Consider the following 20,850-nt stretch of genomic DNA (forward strand, 5'->3'; position numbering starts at 1 on the left):
CTCATTGATGAAATCCTGGAATATGGAGGGGGCGTTGGCGAGTCCATAGGGCATCACGAGGTATTCATAGTGGCCGGTGGGCGTGACAAAGGCGGTCTTCCACTCGTCCCCCTCACGTATTCGGATGAGGTTGTATGCCCGGCGGAGGTCCAACTTCGTGAACACAGTGGCACCACGGAGATGTTCCAGGGCAGCTGGGATGAGAGGAAGGGGATAACAGAACTTTACTGTTATGTTGTTGAGTGCTCGGTAGTCGATGCAGGGCCGCAAACCTCCGTCCTTCTTTCCCACGAAGAAAAAGCTCGAAGCAGCAGGGGAAGTAGATGGACGGATGTAGCCTTGCTCCATCGCCTCCTTGATGTAATCCTCCATGGCCTTCTCCTCCGGAAGTGAGAGGGGGTAGATTTTACCTTTGGGCACTGGTTCACCTGGCAGCAGATCGATGGCACAGTCCCATGGCCGATTGGGGAGGCAGCTTGGAAGCCCGTTGAGGACAGAAGACGTCGCTGAAGGGGGCGTAGCAGGAGGGAACATCCACCGAACGTCTCTCTACCGTACTCTCGATGGACGTGGTGCAGACAGGGAGATCTTGGGAACGAGGAGAGGGACGTTACGGTGGCGATGGGAAGCAGTCAGGGAAACAGCTGTCGCCCAACTTCAGGACTTCTCCTGTCTTCCAGGAGATGACTAGGTTGTGCTGCTCCAACCATGGGCGCCCTAGAATGATGTCAGCGGTGGATTCCTCCAGAACCAGCAGATGTAGGACCTCCGCAACGTGATGACGATGTTCGGCCAGGCTCCGGGAGTAGATCAAGATGTAGTCGATGTAGACCAGCACGAACTTGTGAAGACACTCCCGGAGCACCTCATTGATGAAATCCTGGAATACGGAGGGGGCGTTGGCGAGTCCATAGGGCATCACGAGGTATTCATAGTGGCCGGTGGGCGTGACAAAGGCGGTCTTCCACTCGTCCCCCTCACGTATTCGGATGAGGTTGTATGCCCGGCGGAGGTCCAACTTCCATGTGGAGGATTCCTACTTGCACTCCCTGTGGGGCCCACGGAGCGACTAACCTGCAAACGACTGAGGGGTTTCCCGGTTATCGACTGGATCTGGTAGATGGTTGGAGTTGCAGTCGTGCGGAGCTTGAGCTGGCGGCAGAGGGTGCCCGAGATGAAGTTCCCGGCTGACCCAGAGTCGAGGAGGGCAGTAACTGGAAGGGAGATACCGGCAGCAGTAAAGTTTACAGTAGGGTGAGTGGCTTCATCTTATTTAGTGAAGGAATGATTGCACTCACCGTGTGACGTGGAGGACGGACAGGGCATTCGGAAATGTAATGCCCAGGAAGACCACAGTACAGACGTAGATTCTGGGTCAGCCGCCTCTGCCGCTCAGCCGCTGTCAGACGGGAGTTCTCCAGTTGCATGGCCTCGTGGGCTGGTTCTGGAGGGCTGACACCATATGGTCGGCGGAGGAACGATGAGAATGACGCTGGCCCTGGTGTTCTTCGATACACGACTACATACGAGTGGCGAAGCGAATGGAGAGTTGGATGAAACGTTCTAGCCCGATGGTGTCCTCGTATGCAGCGAGATGCAGCCGCACCCGAGGATCCAGTCCCTGTCGGTAGGTCGTGATCAGGGATTGCTCGTTCCATCCACTGGCAGCAGCGAGGGTCTGAAACTGGAGAGCAAACTCATTTACTGATAATGTACCTTGTTTTAGGTGGTAGAGTTGTTCACCGATCGACGAATCCCAAGACGGTTTTCCAAAGACCTCTTTAAAGTGTGAGATGAACCCGGACAGGGTCTGGATCACAGGACTGTCGTTGGACCATAGACATTCTGCCCATCGGAGCACTTTACCAGCTAACTGCGAGGTGATGAACGCCACCTTGGCACGATCATGTGGGTACATTTGCGGCTGCATCTCCAGGACCAGCCAACATTGAAGCAGGAATCCATTGCAATCCTCCGCCGAACCAGAGAAGGGCGCCGGTCTGGCCATGGGACTGGCGCACACAGGGGGCGAAGAAGCAGTGGTGTTGTTCCCAGAAGTGTTCACTGGTGAAGGTGCAGGTGTGCTGGGGGGAAGAGCTCGCCGAACAGCGTCGACGAGCTCCTTGAAGGGATCCGGGGTGCTCATCCTGGTGCTGTGCAGTGTTGGTCCGGTATTCTGTTACAAACAGAGGTGACACGGAGGACAGATGCAGATGTAAACAGGGTTTATTGAGCAGAACCAGGAAGTGAGCAGATGAGGTGAGTATAGAAGTGCAAGTCCCGTAGAAAGGTGATGACAATTGGTGATACGATACGTTCTTGATTGTAGATCAACAGGACAATGGAGCGATGGAGACAGGGAGCCAGGAGACAAGATGAGGAGACACTCAGGAGACTTGGGAGAACAGGTAGGTCGTCAGGTGAGTCCGTGGAAGTAAGCTTTAGCGTGAGCATGTGCAAACGATACCGGACAGTGACTGAGTGTGTGCTAGGGGCTTAAGTGCAGGTGGTGATTGCAGTGATGATGATGTGCAGGTGTGTGTGAGATCATTACTCTGGTGATAAGGATCGTTGTGTCTGGGAGAGGGTGGAGCCTGGTGTGCTTGTGACACCTCTAGCATCAACAAGGCATTTTCACCCACGGGACTGCCGCATACTGGATGTTTTTCCCTTTTCACACCATTCTTTGTAAACCCTAGAAATGGTTGTGCGTGAAAATCCCATTAACTGAGCAGATTGTGAAATACTCAGACCGGCCCATCTGGCACCAACAACCATGCCACGCTCAAAATTGCTTAAATCACCTTTCTTTCCCATTCTGACATTCAGTTTGGAGTTCAGGAGATTGTCTTGACCAGGACCACACCCCTAAATGCATTGAAGCAACTGCCATGTGATTGGTTGATTAGATAATTGCATTAATGAGAAATTGAACAGGTGTTCCTAATAATCCTTTAGGTGAGTGTATATCTCAGAGGGCGCTGCACTGTGGCGACCTGTGGAAGCAGTAGCGTCAACGTAGTAACACGTTTGTTTGTTTGTTTGTTTGTTTGTTTGCTTGTTCGTCCTTTTTTGGATTGGATTGTGTATACTGAACTATCATGATGATATATCGCACGTATCGCACGTTTGCGAACCTGCTGATTATTTGCCTATTCCTCGGCTATTTTGCGAGAGGACAGCGTGGAAACGGAGAGCGGCTTCAATACAGTCATGACTTCCTTGTGCAGTTCCGTGCTTCTGACTACGCCGTGTTGGATCAAATCCTCGACTGGCCTGCAGAAATCTTAAGGAGTGAGTTTCCCAGTGTGCGTACAGAAAAGACTGCTGGCCAGAAGGTGAGGAAACGGGGGAAGAAAGGGGGATTGCGGCAGAGACTACGTAAACAGCGATTGAATCGCATTCCACTCCCTTCAATAATCCTGGCCAATTGCCAGTCTCTCAGGAATAAACTGGACGAATTACAAGCAAATGTCCGGTTTATTTCTGATTATAGAAATGCATGTGTTATTTCCCTGACTGAGACTTGGCTTAAAGAACATGACTTAGACTCTGATTTGGAAATCGATGGCTTCGGTTTTCCAGTGCGGTTGGACAGGGATGCCGCTGTAACGGGAAAATCCTTGGGTGGAGGGGTATGCATCTATGTTAACCAGCGTTGGTGCAGGTCTGTGATTTTGAGAGAATCTGTGTGTACTCCCGATATTGAACTGTTGTCGATTTCACTCCGCCCCTTCTACTTGCCCCGGAGTTTCCACAAATATTTATTTCTGTTGTATACATCCACCCAAAGGCTAATGTGGAAAATGCCTCGGATATTTTATGTAAAGTGGTACACCGGCTTCAAAGCATCTCCCCTGATGCACCTAATATTGTGATGGGAGATTTTAATCATTGTAAAATGAAGACATCACTTATACATTTTGAACAATATGTGGACTGTCCTACCAGATATGGAAAATGTTTGGATCTTTGTTATGGGTCTATTAAGGGGGCATATAAGTCGTCATTAAGAGCCCCTTTAGGCAAGTCTGACCATCATGTTGTTTATCTAGCCCCTACTTATAAACCTGTTTTAAAAAGGGAAAAAACAGAGAAGAAATTAGTTCCTGTTTGGTCTGAAGTGTCTGGGAGACCGTGATTAGACTCCCCCTGCAACTGCCTCATCGACACGGCATCTCAATAAACCCGTCTCCGGCGTGTTGACTCAGATTGTTCGAATATTACAATTAAATAATACTTAAATCGATATGTCATCCTCAATAAACCCGTCTCCAGCGTGTTGCCTCCGATCATTCGAATATTGCACTTTAATAATTATTTAATCAACATCATCCTCAATAAACCCGTCTCCAGCATGTTGCCCCCGGTCCCTCGAATATTCTGATCTATTATGACCTCTGAGCTTTAAAGCTGCCAGAATAATAATAATAATAATACGCTGTTTGTTAATTGGCCAGAGGAGAACTGGCACCCCGACTGAGCCTGGTTTCTCCCAAGGTTTATTTTTCTCCATTAGGTCACCTAATGGGGTTTTGGTTTCCTTGCCACTGTTGCCTCTGGCTTGGCGTGCTCAGTTGGGGACACTAAATTTTTCAACTAAACATCGAAATACATCTAAATAATAAACTAAATTAACCATTTAAACTAAATTAATGATCAAATTATTGATCTAAAGCCCACACTGTCACTGTATGATACTTGAAATTTTTCCAGAATGGCTATACAGCTGAATAAAATTATGCTGCATTATTTTCCTGTTTAACACTGTAAAGCTGCTTTGAAACAATCTACATTGTTAAAAGCGCTATATAAATAAAGTTGACTTGACTTGACTTGAAGACTCAATTCAAGAGTTGATGGGATGCTTTGAATGTACTGATTGGGACTTGTTCAAATCCGAATGTACTGACTTAGACGATCTTACTGAAACTGTGACTAGCTACATCGAATTTTGTGAAGACTTGGTAATTCATAAAAAAGAATGTATAGTTTTTCCAAACAATAAGCCTTGGATTACTAAACAAGTAAAAAATTCTATTAACTTAAGGAATATTTATTTTAAACAAGGCGATAGTATTCGTTACAAAGAGGCCAATAAACAAGTTAGAAATGAGGTGAAATTAGCAAAATTGCGGTACAAGGAAAAGATAGAAACTATGTTTACAAATGGAAAGTCTCATGTAGCTTGGGACGGAGTGAAGTCTATTATCGGAACTAAACAGAAGAGAAAATGTATTAGTTTTGGAGGGAAATCTGATTATGAATTAGCAGATGCTTTTAATTCGTTTTATGTACGTTTTGACAATCATGATTTTTCAAGAGAATTGTCTGAATATAGGGGAAATTCTGTGACTCAGAACACTCCTGTTAAAATTCAAATTAATGAGGCTGATGTACGTAGCTGTTTTAGTCAGGTCAAGGTTAGAAAGAGTCCAGGCCCTGACCACATTGGTGGTAGGTTGTTGAAAAACTGTGCAGAGCAGCTCTCAGGGATTTATTCATTTATTTTTAATGAATCATTAAAATTTTCTAAGGTCCCTCGTTTATGGAAAGATGCCATTGTGGTACCAATTGCGAAAAAGAGAAATTCTTCTTCTCTTAAAGACTACAGGCCTGTTGCATTAACCTCCTTGATTATGAAATATTTTGAAAAAATAGTAAGGAAGGAGATTTTAACCCTAACTCAGCCAGCACTTGATCCTATGCAGTTTGCATATAGATCTGGTAGAGGAGTTGATGATGCCACTTGTACCTTGTTGAATATGATTTTAGGACATTTAGAAGGCAAGAAAAGTCATGCACGTTTGCTTTTTATAGATTTTTCTTCTGCTTTTAATTGTGTTCAGCCTCACATTTTGGCAAAGAAATTGATTGATACTTTTAAACTAGATCTAAATACTGTGTGCTGGCTGGTGGATTTTTTAACTAATAGATCCCAAAGAGTAAGGGTCAATGGAGTGGTGTCGAATATTTTGATGTCCTCCACGGGTACGCCACAAGGTTGCGTTTTGTCTCCTCTTTTGTTTTCTTTATACACCGATGATTGTCGTAGTGTTTTTAATGGGAGACACATTGTTAAATTTGCGGACGACTCTGTGATTGTGTCTCTTCTCACTGAGTCTGAGCCAGATGTTGGGCCAGTGATCGATAATTTTATTCAATGGTGTGATGATTCATTTCTAAATATTAATGCTTCAAAAACAAAAGAGATGCTTATTGACTTCCGTAAGAAGAGCTCTGCACCTGTGTTGCCTTCTATCATAAAGGGACAGCAGGTAGAAGTAGTCAAACAATATAAATATTTAGGGACTATAATCGACGATAAATTACAATTTGAGGAAAACACCGATATAATTAGAGGAAAAGCTCATCAGCGTATGCATTTTTTAAGGAAACTTCGACTTTTTAACATGGATGTTTCTTTTATGAAAATGTTTTATACATGCTTCATTGAAGCCATTTTAAGTTTTTCCATCGTCTGCTGGTATGGTAACCTTAATTTAAAGAACAGGAGGAAGCTGACAAGCATTGTGACAATGTGCAGTAAGATAGTGGGGACCGATTTCAAGGACTATCTCACAGATTTATGAGTGCAGGACAATTGGGAAGGGCCAGGTAGTGCTTTCTGATGTTACTCATCCATTGTATGCTGAATTTCAACTCCTTCCTTCAGGGCGGAGATTTAGACTCCCCTTGTGTAAGTCAAATAGATATAGAAATTCTTTTATACCGGCGGCAATTAAGTTTTTAAACGATTTTTCTGTAATTCAAGGTAATTGATGTGTTGTGTTGTGTTGTTAATATGTGTATGTGTATACTACTGTTCCTACTGCTGTCTATACAAAGAATTGCCTTTAAGGACAATAAAGTTTAACTAACTACAGTATATCTTCTTGACAAACGTTTTAAGTTAATCATTTTGAATAGAGGTTGATGATATTTAATATCCTTTGGTGTAGAAAATAAATATTAATATATTTGAGTATTGATGGCACTCAGACAGGAATGTTCAATTGTGTTGATAGAAAAAAAAACGAGATACATTTCTAGTTTCAACATTATTTGTTGTTCAGAAAATGTGTGAACATTGAAAATGTGAACCAATTTACTCATGGAGCCACATTGAGATCCCTATATCTCTGTAAATGATTGGGCCTTAAAAATTAAGAAACCAAAAGTAAAAAGCTTTTTAAGAATTAGAATCTAAAAGAATATTAAGCTATCTTCAAAATGAATTACAGGTGTGCAAACGTTGATCAAAAAACACAAGAAGTGCTGTTTCCCATGTTTGAACCGTCGCCGTTGGCATATACTGTAGCTAATGCAAAAAAGTTTGTTGAAGTCAACAGATTTAGACAGTTCAAGATTCGCATATTTGCTAGCATGATGCTAACTTGATTAGCATGTTGTTAGCTTTATGGTAACACGATTAGCATATAGCTAGCATGTTATTAAGAAAATGCTAACACGATTAGCATGTTGTTAACACAATGCTAACACGATTAGCATGTTGCTAGCATAATACTAACACAATTAACATGTTGCTAGCATGATGGTAACATGATTAGCGTGTTGGTAGTATGTTTTAACCAAATGCTAACATGGTTACCATATTGTTAGCAGTAAGCTAGCACATTTTGACTTGTTTGTATCATGTTCTAACCCTGAGCTAATTGCTCTTAGCATGTAGCTATTCACTGCTAGCATGTGTAGCATGTTGAAAGTCCAGTTTGCTTGCATGAGCCAAAAAACCCAACCGCCATGTCTCAATAATGTTCTGATGCAGAGATATAGGTCTTGCTAAACGGTTGCTAGGGTACTCTGTTTGGTTGCTATGGAGTGCCTTGTCAGCATCCAATTATGATACTCCAAAGGCTGCTTGTCAGTATGAATGATATAAACCATCCCCCATGCCTCTATTATATTCAGATGTGAAGATATCCCTCTGTGGATTAGGGTTGCTAGGGTGCTAGATAATGGTTGCTAGGGTGTGGCTAGGAAGTGTTGAAGGTGATTTGTGATTGGCTGTTTATGCCCAGAGTCAAACAAACCCACCCTTGTGTTTCTATGACGCTTCTATCCAAAGATATCCCTTTGATGTTTTTTAATGGAAGTCTATAAGATATGGAAGCTTCAGCTTAAGTTCTGCCAGGAAGACTTAATCACTTCGTCACTTATTAACTTCATCTCTATCCAATCACGTCTTCATATTTTCTGTATAAAGGTCGTACTTACACATGTTTGAGTTCGCAGATGCCGATGCGACAACAGATGACGAGCCGGATGTTCCGTAGCGGTCGATCGCTGGTTCTATTATTTAATTAATTAAGTTAATAATGTGCATACAGTGGCGTTCTAAGTCCATGTCAGCCTATCATTCTGTTCACTTGGCTGTCGCGGCAACAGACACGAGTGCCTTCACTAACGAGAGCAAAATTGCGCGTTCAGATTCAGAACAATCACTTTCATGGAGGACAATCTGGGCATGTTATCAAAAGACACGGCTGTGATCTTTATCATCATCTGGCATCATCACTACATCAGCATTCATCACAGTGATATATGATTTTGCATTTCCGATGCCGATTGGGTGTAGTATTTACTCTTTCTCAATTTGGTCGCAAGCATGTTTAGTATAGAGCAGACGCATGCATCAGACGCGCACCTGCTTGTGCAACGTGATCGCTCGTTGTCGCTCGTGTCGTAACTATCCATAGTGCCCCGTAAATTATTCGCACTACACCGGTTACCGTTAATGATAGCTTTTGTTAGAAAAGCTGAAACAGGCTAACATGCTGTGCCATCTGTTCTATCTCCCACGAACGCAATGAAACCTCAAACAAGAGTTTTAAAGCAACATGCACCCAATCGGGCTCCATGATTAACTGAGTAAAGTAATCGCGAATTGGCACCGCGTTATGAGATCGCTCCAGGCGAATTGATTTAAATATGCTTGGAGTAGTTTTAAGCAGTGCACTGGCATCAGTGCATTGATCTGTACACATTAAATGCTGCTAGATTCAGCTTTCCTTGCAAAGGCTGCAAGTTGTCACATATGTATAATCGGAAGTAACTAACAATTTCAAGCTTCGAAGTGTTCTGGGGCTGTCATCCAGCAGCGTACATGTTTCGCTCAATTTATTGGGTATGTTGGATTAACTTCCTTTTGCGATCTGATATGGCTTCCCTCCTTAGGAGGAAGAACGTCTTGTGCTCCTATAAAGGCTGTCGTTGCATATCGCAGCATGAATATGCGCTATCTAAAAAAAAAAAAAAAATAATAATAATAATAATATAAATAAAGGTTATATAAAAAAAAATATATAAAAAAATAATAATAAAACAAAAAAACCTATAGCTATAGCATGTTGTGCTTTTGTCTTCTCGTACATCACGTTAATTTGACACCATAGCGTTTCAGCTACTGTGATATCAGATGCCTCCATCAATTTTAGGAACTTTAGAATATCGTGTTCTGTTTTTGTGTCCTTGGTTTTGTGCTAGGAGGTATGGCTACGATCATGAATAAAACAGAAATGTGCACTCTCGCTCATACTCACAGCAGCATATTCGGGCATATTAAGGTTGCATTCATAACGAGGTTCGACTTGTCGTTCGACAGCAGCACAAATTGAATGTACATAAATTCATTTACATAAAGATTGCATTCTGTATAGCTACTGAAATCGCAGCAGGGGAACACAAATATCCAAATCTTTTATGACCAGTGAGCAGAGTGCGCTCCCTTTTAAACACTTAAAACTATTGAATGCTTCAGTTCAGCAAATTCTTTCACTCTAGCGAAAACTCTATTCTTCCTACACTGCACAATGAATCTATTGCATGTTCTCACTTCATGGATGATTGGATTCATTAGCAGGCTGATTAGCCAGAACAAGCGCTGAACCACTCGATCTTGATCGTGTATTCTGTTATGTAAACTCCTCCATTGGTCATTGCATTCAAATGTCTGCGAATTGGCTATGCTCAACACTGCAAAATGCATCGTAAATGCCAACATATGACCGTATTTTGAGACTAACACTATATGCAGGGGAGTGACTATAGCGACGACTATTTGACACAGTCTGCACATGCTTATCGATTTCTAGCCACACCGTAAATGACAAGGCTCTCCTCTCTCACAGTAAGATTTTTCTCTTTACTAAAGCTGGCACACACGGCGCGGCTATAGTCTTTGTGATTCGTTGCTTTTCAGACCGTGCAAATGAGATCCTCATGTCATACTGTGGGATCTCAGTGCATTAATGGCAGGCTGTACGATAATCAGACGCACAAGAACTTGTCCGGAGTTTTACATCAACCATTCAACTAAGTGGAATTATTCAGGCCAAAATGTTATCATGGCGTCGGTGAGTATGTCAAATTAACTATTAAAGACATCAGATTTCATTCCAGGGTCAAGGATTTTAGAATTGCGATATTTGTCTTATACTGCCAAACGTGGCCAAATTCACACAGTATTATCCTGGCTTAGGTATCCAACGATGAATCTCGCATTGATCTTTTGTCATGGGTTTGGTAGCTGTGCCGAGTTCTATATAGCTAGCTATGGTTTATTAGCTAGTAAAGCTTTATCATATAAAACATTATTATCTTCTGCAAGAGCATCGTCCGATGTTCTCAATCACATGCGCATGTTATGTATTTGTCATGCTGTTCTGGTTCTTTTCTTTTGGGGGTTCTGTCAGCATTTTTGACGGTTAGATGGTGTTCTATCAAGCTGTGAGCGGGAGTTACGCCAAGTGGTTTAGAATCCTCCTAACTGCAGATAAAAAATAAAAAAAATAAATAAATAAAAAATAAAAAATATGCGTTCTCCAACTAACCGTGCATGGGACATTCTTTCAGATTGGCGTTGCTACGAACATAGTTCAATGTGTGGAGTTGGTATTCTCTACCAAGGTCTCCCATATCAAGAAGCATCTGAATGTGGGATTCCATGATAGATGGTTTACTTCAGCAATGCTCAAACCATCAGGCATGTTCAGTAAACTCTCCCATAATTCCAAAGGTAAATCTAAGATTACCAATGCGTCTTAACAAGCATCAGGTAAGTTCAAAGCTTTTAATTTAACTCCTAACACTTAAATCGTAAAGGTCGCTCTTCCACTTGCACCTATATTCTGCTAGAAGCTGTGGTTATCAGCCCCTTTCGGCTTCATGTGTCCAGGGAAATTCACTTTGGAAACGAATCAGCTTGATCCTACTCTCGGTCTTCCCTATTCTGATCTTCACTTCTCACTCAATTTCTTTACTCTTTTCTTTAAGCATTTTAGAATGACTCTATAGGTTCTGGTATCACATTAACAATTCTAAGATGAAGAATAATTTCTATCCCTTTACAGCTATGGTTAAATTTCTTAAAATCCAGCCTAGAACTTCCAAATACGCACCGCTATTTATATTTACCTAACGGAGCAACCTTACCAAGGCTTGTTTCAGAACTCACTTAACCACTGTTATCAAAAGCTGCAGTCTATCCTCCTCTCTCTATACCGGCTATTCATTCAGAATCGGGGCAGCTACAACAGCTGCTGAACGAGAAATCTCTACATCAGCGATTAAGATCATGGGCAGATGGTCTTTCTCAGCTTTTGAATCATACATCAGACCCGTTTCAAAAACCATTCTCGAAGCTCAGCAAGCTCTTCAGTAAAAATCAGGTAAATTTTATGCAATTACTGGTGGTGGTTTACTGGCGGTAATGGCCTTGCGTGACCTTGTCTCTCATATATATATATAAAAAAATAAAAAAAAAATTAAAAAAAAGAGGCCGTCTATGTTGGCCTAACGCACCTATATCTGTTCGGTCTATCGAGGCCTGTCTATGTCTGGCCTAACGCGGCTATATCTGTCGGTCTATCGAGGCCTGTCTATGTCTGGCCTAACGTGGCTATATCTGTCGGTCTATCGAGGCCTGTCTATGTCTGGCCTAACGTGGCTATATCTGTCGGTCTATCGAGGCCTGTCTATGTCTGGCCTAATGCACCTATATCTGTTCGGTCTATCGAGGCCTGCCTATGTCTGGCCTAACGCGGCTATATCTGTCGGTCTATCGAGGCCTGTCTATGTCTGGCCTAACGTGGCTATATCTGTCGGTCTATCGAGGCCTGTCTATGTCTGGCCTAACGTGGCTATATCTGTCGGTCTATCGAGGCCTGTCTATGTCTGGCCTAACGTGGCTATATCTGTCGGTCTATCGAGGCCTGTCTATGTCTGGCCTAACGTGGCCATATCTGTCTGTCTATCGAGGCCTGTCTATGTCTGGCCTAACGTGGCTATATCTGTCGGTCTATCGAGGCCTGTCTATGTCTGGCCTAACGTGGCTATATCTGTCTGGTCTATCGAGGCCTGTCTATGTCTGGCCTAACGTGGCTATATCTGTCGGTCTATCGAGGCCTGTCTATGTCTGGCCTAACGTGGCTATATCTGTCGGTCTATCGAGGCCTGTCTATGTCTGGCCTAACGTGGCTATATCTGTCGGTCTATCGAGGCCTGTCTATGTCTGGCCTAACGTGGCTATATCTGTCGGCCTATCGAGGCCTGTCTATGTCTGGCCTAACGTGGCTATATCTGTCGGTCTATCGAGGCCTGTCTATGTCTGGCCTAACGTGGCTATATCTGTCGGCCTATCGAGGCCTGTCTATGTCTGGCCTAACGTGGCTATATCTGTCGGTCTAGCGAGGCCTGTCTATGTCTGGCCTAACGTGGCTACATCTGTCGGTCTATCGAGGCCTGTCTATGTCTGGCCTGACGTGGCTATATCTGTCGGCCTATCGAGGCCTGTCTATGTCTGGCCTAACGTGGCTATATCTGTCGGTCTATCGAGGCCTGTCTATGTCTGGCCTAACGTGGCTATATCTGTCGGTCTATCGAGGCCTGTCTATGTCTGGCCTAACGTGGCTATATCTGTCGGTCTATCGAGGCCTGTCTATGTCTGGCCTAACGTGGCTATATCTGTCGGTCTATCGAGGCCTGTCTATGTCTGGCTAACGTGGCCATATCTGTCGGTCTATCGAGGCCTGTCTATGTCTGGCCTAACGTGGCCATATCTGTCGGTCTATCGAGGCCTGTCTATGTCTGGCCTAACTTGTCTATATCTGTCGGTCTATCGAGGCCTGTCTATGTCTGGCCTAACGTGGGTATATTTGTCGGTCTATCGAGGCTGTCTATGTCTGGCGAACGTGGCTATATCTGTCGGCCTATCGAGGCCTGTCTACGTCCGGCTATGTAAGGCTAAACCAGTAGCGCTTAAAAATAATAATAAAAAAATAAATAAATAAATAAATAAATAAATAAATATAAATATTAAACCATCATAGTACCTAACCATAATTTTTCTATATTTCAGGAACCTCAGGATTCACGTCCGGCGTGTATTCTTTCGTCTACCATTTTGGGGGGAAGGCTGATTCTCCAGATTCTGAAAACTCCAGATTCTGCAATTTTGCGGTATTTTTCTTGTTCATCTCGGGTCTGTTCGTACAGAACAGTTGTGCTTTTACATCGTACACCCGTTGTGAGCTTTTGGATATTGGTTTGCGAATTTCCGACAGTTTTATGGACAATCTTCAACTCCTTCCTGAAATCGCTAGGACGCCCGAGGCGATGCGCTCTGCCCGGCCGGGCGGAAGTGCTAGAAGGCGGCGCTGTGATCGTAAACAAAGGCGGGGTAAGCGTGGAGGTCTAAGAGCTAAGCTAAGGCTAACTCCTTACCGGCTCTCTTTACCCAGCATTTTCCTTGCCAATATACGATCGCTAGTGAACAAAATGGAGGAGATTCGACTCAGCATTACACACAGTAAGAAACTTTTGAACTGTAACGTCCTAATCTTCACTGAAACCTGGTTAAACAGCGGAATACCGGACACCGCTATTGAGCTAGCGGGACGCCACACACTCCGGGCGGATAGAACACTAGATGGCTCCGGGAAGAGCAGAGGGGGTGGATTGTGCATTTATATTAACAAAGCTTGGTGCACAAACTCTGCTATTGTTGGGAGTCATTGTTCAGCTAACCTGGAGTTTCTCATGGTTAAATGTAGACCGTTTTATCTACCGCGGGAGTTCACCTCCACTATTATCACTGCAGCCTATATTCCCCCGGATGCTGATGCCAAGCTTGCTATGAAAGAACTTCACGCAGCCATCAGTAAACAACAGACTGATCACCCGGAAGCTGCGTTTATTGTTGCAGGTGACTTTAATCATTCAAACCTAAAGTCAGTGCTACCCAAGTTTCACCAGCATGTTTCCTGCCACACCAGAGGGAACAAAACCTTAGACCATGTTTACACAAACATGGCTGCCGCTTACGTTGCGACACCCCTCCCCCACCTGGGACAGTCAGACCACCTCTCTTTGTTTCTATCACCCAAATATTCACCCCTCATCAACCGTGTGAAGCCATCAGTAAAGACCATCAAGGTGTGGCCTGCGGGGGCAGACTCCACACTCCAGGAAAGGTTTCTAAACACAGACTGGAGTATGTTTGCTTCTCAAGCCACCAGTGGCGCTCACACGGACATTGACTCATTCACTTCCTCTGTATTGGATCATATCAATACCACCATCGACAGTGTTACAACCCAGAAACAGATCACCACATACCCTAATCAGAAGCCTTGGATGAACAGGGAAGTTCGACTCCTGCTGAAGTCACGCAATACTGCCTTCAGATCAGGTGATGCACAAGCCTACAGTACGTCAAGGGCAAACCTGAAGAGGGGCATCAAAAAGGCCAAGCACTGCTACAAGCTAAAGATAGAGGGTCACTTTTCCAACTCTGACCCTCGACGCATGTGGCAGGGCATTCAGGCTATCAGTGACTACAAACCCCCCCACTCCACCCCCGCAGCCACTGATGTCAACTTCCTGAACGAGCTAAATTACTTTTATGCTCGTTTTGAAAGAGACAACAGAGAAACTGCCACCAAGCTCAAACCCTCAGCTGACCACCCACCAATCACACTCTCCTCCACAGATGTCTGCAAGGCACTGAGCCGGATCAGCGCACACAAGGCTGCTGGACCAGACAACATCCCTGGACGTGTGCTCAGGGCATGTGCGGAGCAGCTCGCTGGGGTTTTTACAGACATTTTCAACCTGTCTCTTGCCCAAGCAGCTGTACCTTCATGCTTTAAACGCACTTCCATTGTGCCAGTGCCAAAACACTCTAACCCGAGGTGCCCTAATGACTACCGCCCTGTAGCACTCACACCCATCGTCATGAAGTGCTTTGAGCGGCTGGTCCTGGAACACCTAAAAGACTCTCTACCATCCACATTGGACTCACACCAGTTTGCCTACCGCAGCAATAGGAGCACAGAGGATGCCGTTTCCATGGCACTGCACTCTGTGCTCACCCATCTGGACCATAAGAACACGTATGCACGCATGCTGTTTGTTGACTTCAGCTCAGCATTCAACACTGTCATCCCATCCAAGTTAATAGCCAAACTTGGAGACCTGGGCATCAACACTTCAATGTGTAACTGGATTTTGGACTTCCTAACTGACAGACCCCAGAATGTTCGTTCAGGATTCACCTGCTCCACATCCATCACACTCAACACTGGTGTACCACAGGGCTGTGTGCTAAGCCCGTTTCTCTACTCCCTCTTCACCGCCGACTGCAAGCCTGTGTATGGATCTAATTCTATCGTCAAGTTTGCGGACGACACTACGGTGATCGGGCTCATCAGCAACAACGATGAGACTGCCTACAGTGAAGAGATCCAGCACCTGGCCACATGGTGCGCTGATAATAACCTGCTCCTCAACACCACCAAAACGAAGGAGCTCATCGTGGACTTCAGGAAAGAGTCAAGAGGCACACACGACACCATCCACATCAATGGAATGGCTGTTGAGCGTGTCTCCAGTTTCAAGTTCCTGGGGATCCACATCTCGGCGGACATGTCATGGACGACCAACACCTCCAGCCTGGTCAAGAAGGCTCACCAGCGCCTCTTCTTCCTGAGGACACTGAGGAAGAATCAGCTCTCCTCGGCTATCCTGGTGAACTTCTATCGCTGCGCAATAGAAAGCATCCTGACCAACTGTGTGGCAGTGTGGTATGGGAGCTGCTCTGTTGCGGAGCGCAAGGCACTGCAGCGGGTGGTGAAAACTGCCCAGCGCATCACAGGGACTCCACTGCCTGCCATCGAGCACATCCAGAGGAAACGCTGCCTGCATCGAGCTCGCAGCATCCTCAAGGACTCCTCTCACCCAGCCCACAGACTGTTTTCTCTCCTGCCCTCCGGCAGGCGTTTCAGGATCCACCGGACCAGGACCAGCAGACTAAAGAACAGTTTTTTCCCCAGAGCTGTCTCTTTACTGAACTCAAACCCCCGTTGATCCACTTCCCTCATAAACTGATAACTCTCCTACCTCACATCTTCCTTCACTTTATTTGCACTACCGACTGTTTATCACAGTAACAACTGTTTACATATGCATCTTGCACTGCCATATCTTAACTGGATTATGCTCATTTGCACTGCCGACTGTATTTATAGTACCAATGTTTACATTTGCATTTTTGCACTGTACTTCTAAATGTAATATGCAACCACTTTCCACTGCACTTTACACTTTTTTTTCCGGATAGCTCTGTCCATAATTTATTGCACTACCCTAAATCCACTGCTATTCCTCATATTAGCCTAACATATTATTGTATACCTCTATCTGTAAAATTCTGTTTATAGTAATAGCCATCTGTATATTGTATTCATAGTACATATTCACCTGTAAATTCTGTTTATAGTAATAGCCATCTGTATATTTATTCACTGTACATATTCACCTGTAAATTCAGTTCTGTTTATAGTAATAACGTCTCTCTATTTATACATATTTATACATATTCAGTACATATCCATGTCCTGCACTTACGCATCCATTGTATATCCTGCACTTGCTGCTATTGCACTTCTGGTTAGACCTAAACTGCATTTCGTTGCCTTGTACTTGTACTTGTGTAATGACAATAAAGTTGAATCTAATCTAATCTAATCTTCTTTCGTCTACCATTTTGGGGGGAAGGCTGGCCCCGTCCGGTGGATCTACAATCCACCTACTTTTGGGGGTCGGCTGCGCCCCTGCCTTCATCTTCAGGCAGGAATATGCTGATCCGCTACCCTCGGATTATAAACTATGGACGGGCCTATGCCAAAACTTTATTATGCTTGCTGGGCTGTCAATAAATGTATGCTTCATTCATCATTCTATCTCCTGAGTCTTTCTGGTAGAAATGGAAGCTTCAGCTTAAGTTCTGCCAGGAAGACTTAATCACTTCGTCACTTATTAACTTCATCTCTATCCAATCACGTCTTCATATTTTCTGTATAAAGGTCGTACTTACACATATTTGAGTTCGCAGATGCCGATGCGACAACCTCCACCCTCCCCACCACCACCAGGATGGTTCCGTCCATACCTCAAAAGGGGGGTCGGCTGCGCCCCTGCCTTCATCTTCAGGCAGGAATATGCTGATCCGCTACCCTCGGATTATAAACTATGGACGGGGCCTATGTCAAAACTTTATTATGCTTGCTGGGCTGTCAATAAATGTATGCTTCATTCATCATTCTATCTCCTGAGTCTTTCTGGTAGAACTGTTGCTAGGGAGCTATAAATGTTTGCTAGGGCGTGGCTTGATAGGTTCACGATGACCCAGAGATAGTAATTGGTTGGCTGAGTCCACCCCCTTGTCTCTGTGAGATTGTGATCCAGAGCTATGGTCAATACAAAATCCCTATGAAAGTTCCCATAGTAGGAGAAACACATGCGTTTAATGTGCCATCCCCTCTCCATTATAAGTCAAAGGGGAAATTAGGGCAGCTCTTGCGCCCCAGGGGTTCAACTTATACCCCATTGTGAGGTATGTCCTGACAGAGGCTGTCAGCCTCTTCAAATGTGGTAACCCACGAGTTTCTATGAATTCCTCGCTCTGAGCTATGACTCGTCAAAGTTCACTGCAATGCAAAGCGCATGGGATTTTTTTCGGCTACTTTATCGCCCCTGGGGCAAACATCGTACCCCTGATCCCTTAGAAAAGATATAGCACACCACAGGGCAATAAGCCGGTCGTTTTGACACCTCATTCATGGGTCTGTGACAAACGGTGCAGGAGGAGTAGCGCGTGGACGAAAAGTGTGAAGGAAGAATAATAATAAGTATGGAGAATAACAATAGTGATGCCTTGCTAAAGCAAGCACCACTAATTACAGAAATGAATTACAGATGAAATGTGGGTATTTTTAAAAATGTAAGTACAAAAATGTAAAAAGATGTACACAATAAGTGCATTATATAAAATTATTAATTCAAATGTTAGTACATAGTAGTTAAGGCCCACCTAATATAAAGTGGGTCCCTAGGGGGACCTTGTCTGACTCCCGGCGGGCGGCAATAGCCACAACGGAAACCCTCAAAGAACTCTCAGCCGCTCCAGACAGAAAACATATCCTGTAGGAATTCCAGCACTGAACAAACTGGGCAGTGACTGAGTCCACTGCACATGTCATACAGCAAGACTTAAAGACCTCTTACAGCCGTCTAGTAGAAGGCGCACAAGCGTTATCAATGGTCTTCTGAACATTAGCGGGAAGACCAGATGCCATTAGCGACTGCCCCATATCGGTCTCCATATCTCAGGTCGAGGGTGCCAAATCCTGCTCTGGAGCTGAGACAACAGATCTCTCCTGATTGGAATCTGCCACAGGGACCCCTCCACCAGGGAGCCCAGCTCTGAAAAACACGTCTGGGCTACCAGCAGGAGGTGAATTCCGCAATCCCTCACTCTGCAAAGAACTGCAGGGATTAACTTGACCGGAGGGAATGCCTTTAGTCTCAAATCCAGCCATGGATGAGCAAAGGCATCTATGCCCAGAGAAAGGGACAACCACAGGGGGCACTGAGTCGGGTCTTGCGACGCAAAGAAGTCCACCTCCGCCTCGCAGAAAAAGGCTCCAAATCTGAGCCACCATTTGGCGGTGCAGCATCCACTCCTCCGACCTGAGTTTCTATCTTGAAAGGAAGTCATGTCCTCCCGCTGCAAGGTTCAAGGCCCCTGGAACGTGAACCGCTCTCAGCAAAAAAAACCCTGTCTTGAGCCCATAGGAGGAGGCGGCCGCAAACCTCCCTGGTGATTTATGTGGGACACCACTGTCATGTCCATCCTGACAATAACATGACAGCCCATCAGGGCCAGAAGGAAGTGATCCACAGCCAGAGAGATGGCTCGCAACTCTAGGCAGTTTATGAGCCACAAAAGAAGCTTGTCCGTCCCAACAACTCAAGCCGGTCTGCCCTCGAAGACCACCCCCCAACCAGTAAGGGAGGCGTCCATCGTGATAACCTGATGGTGGCAGACTACACCCATCTTGACTCCTTGATGAAAAAAGGGGCTATCTACCTCCAGAGAGTACAAAGACAACTGTGCGACACTCTCAGCAGACGGAAGGCTAACCAAGAAGGGCGAATACTCCTGAGCTTGATCCACCATAGGAATGGCCTCATATGAAGCAGACCCAAAGGCAGTACAGGAGCGGCTGCTGCCATGAGCCCCAGAAGTCTGTGACATGTCTCCACCACAACATGATGGCCGAGCCTGAAACGGGCCAAGCACGGAGACTGGAAACTCATGCAGGGGCCAAGCAGGCCTGCATCGAGAGCGAATCGAGCTAGACACTAGAGCCCTGCGCGGGACTGTTTTCTTCATCCCGCTCCCGCCCGCACCCGCCGATTTTCTGACCATTACCGCCCGCTCCCACAACGTATGTGTTACACTCCCGCCCGCTCCCGCAATATGTATGTCCACTCCCGCCCGCACCCGCAAAACTCTGAGAATTTATTCCCGCACAATAATGGAGATGCATTGATTTTGTGTCTTCTCCCGTCCCGCAGGAAAAAAAACACGTATTTGTATTGATATTATTAAAGAGATTCATGGGGTTGTTTGTTTCGTTTCCCTGGCCTGCATGTAAAAAAAAAAAAAGACAAATACATTCAAATATAATTTCGTTTTTATCAAAAACTTTGCACATAAAAATAGACTGCTTTGCAAAACAGAAAACAGAAAAACAGATTGAGAAACAAAAAACAGATCCCAATTCGTCGGTCAGTTCCGACGTACGTTGAACGTGACCGACTGAAAGGAAACCTGAGAAAACATGCTTCAACAGAACGTAATGTGAACACAAAATAGCAAACGGACATTTAGAAACAATCCATTTCCACTCACTAAACTTCTATGTATTGTTAGTCAAAAACACCAAACAGTCAACTTGACCTGCAGGGAGTGCAGAGCGTTTTTGGTGAGGTATGATCAAGTATCTATGTATTTGCCAGCTGCGCAATATGTGGATACATATAACGTTATACCGCATGATTTTGCCTACCAAAACAATTGAGAAACTTCTCCAAATGTCAGACTTTCCTTGCTTAGCTTTTGTGCTGTAAATACCTCGTTTGAGGTTCTTTTCTACATCATCTATTGACATCTTCTCCATCATGTCGTTAGGCAACCTCCCTATCCCGCCGATTCCCGCTGTGTTTTTTTTAGCCGCCCATTCCCGCCCGCAGCAAAATTCAAACCGCCCGCTCCCGCGAGATTTGCGTTGGGTCCCGCGGGACCCGGCGGGACTCAATCCCAATGCAGCCCTCTACTAGACACCCAAGAAAATGGTCAGCTGAGAAGGAGTTAAGATGCTCTTCTGAGCATTCACCTGAGACAAAGACACCGGAGGTGGTGGAGAATCACACCATCTGGATTGAGAGACTGTTCCAAATTTTAGGTGCTAAATAGGAAAAGGA

This window comes from Gobio gobio (assembly GCF_949357685.1).
Source record: "Gobio gobio genome assembly, chromosome: 9".
NCBI lineage: Eukaryota > Metazoa > Chordata > Actinopteri > Cypriniformes > Gobionidae > Gobio > Gobio gobio.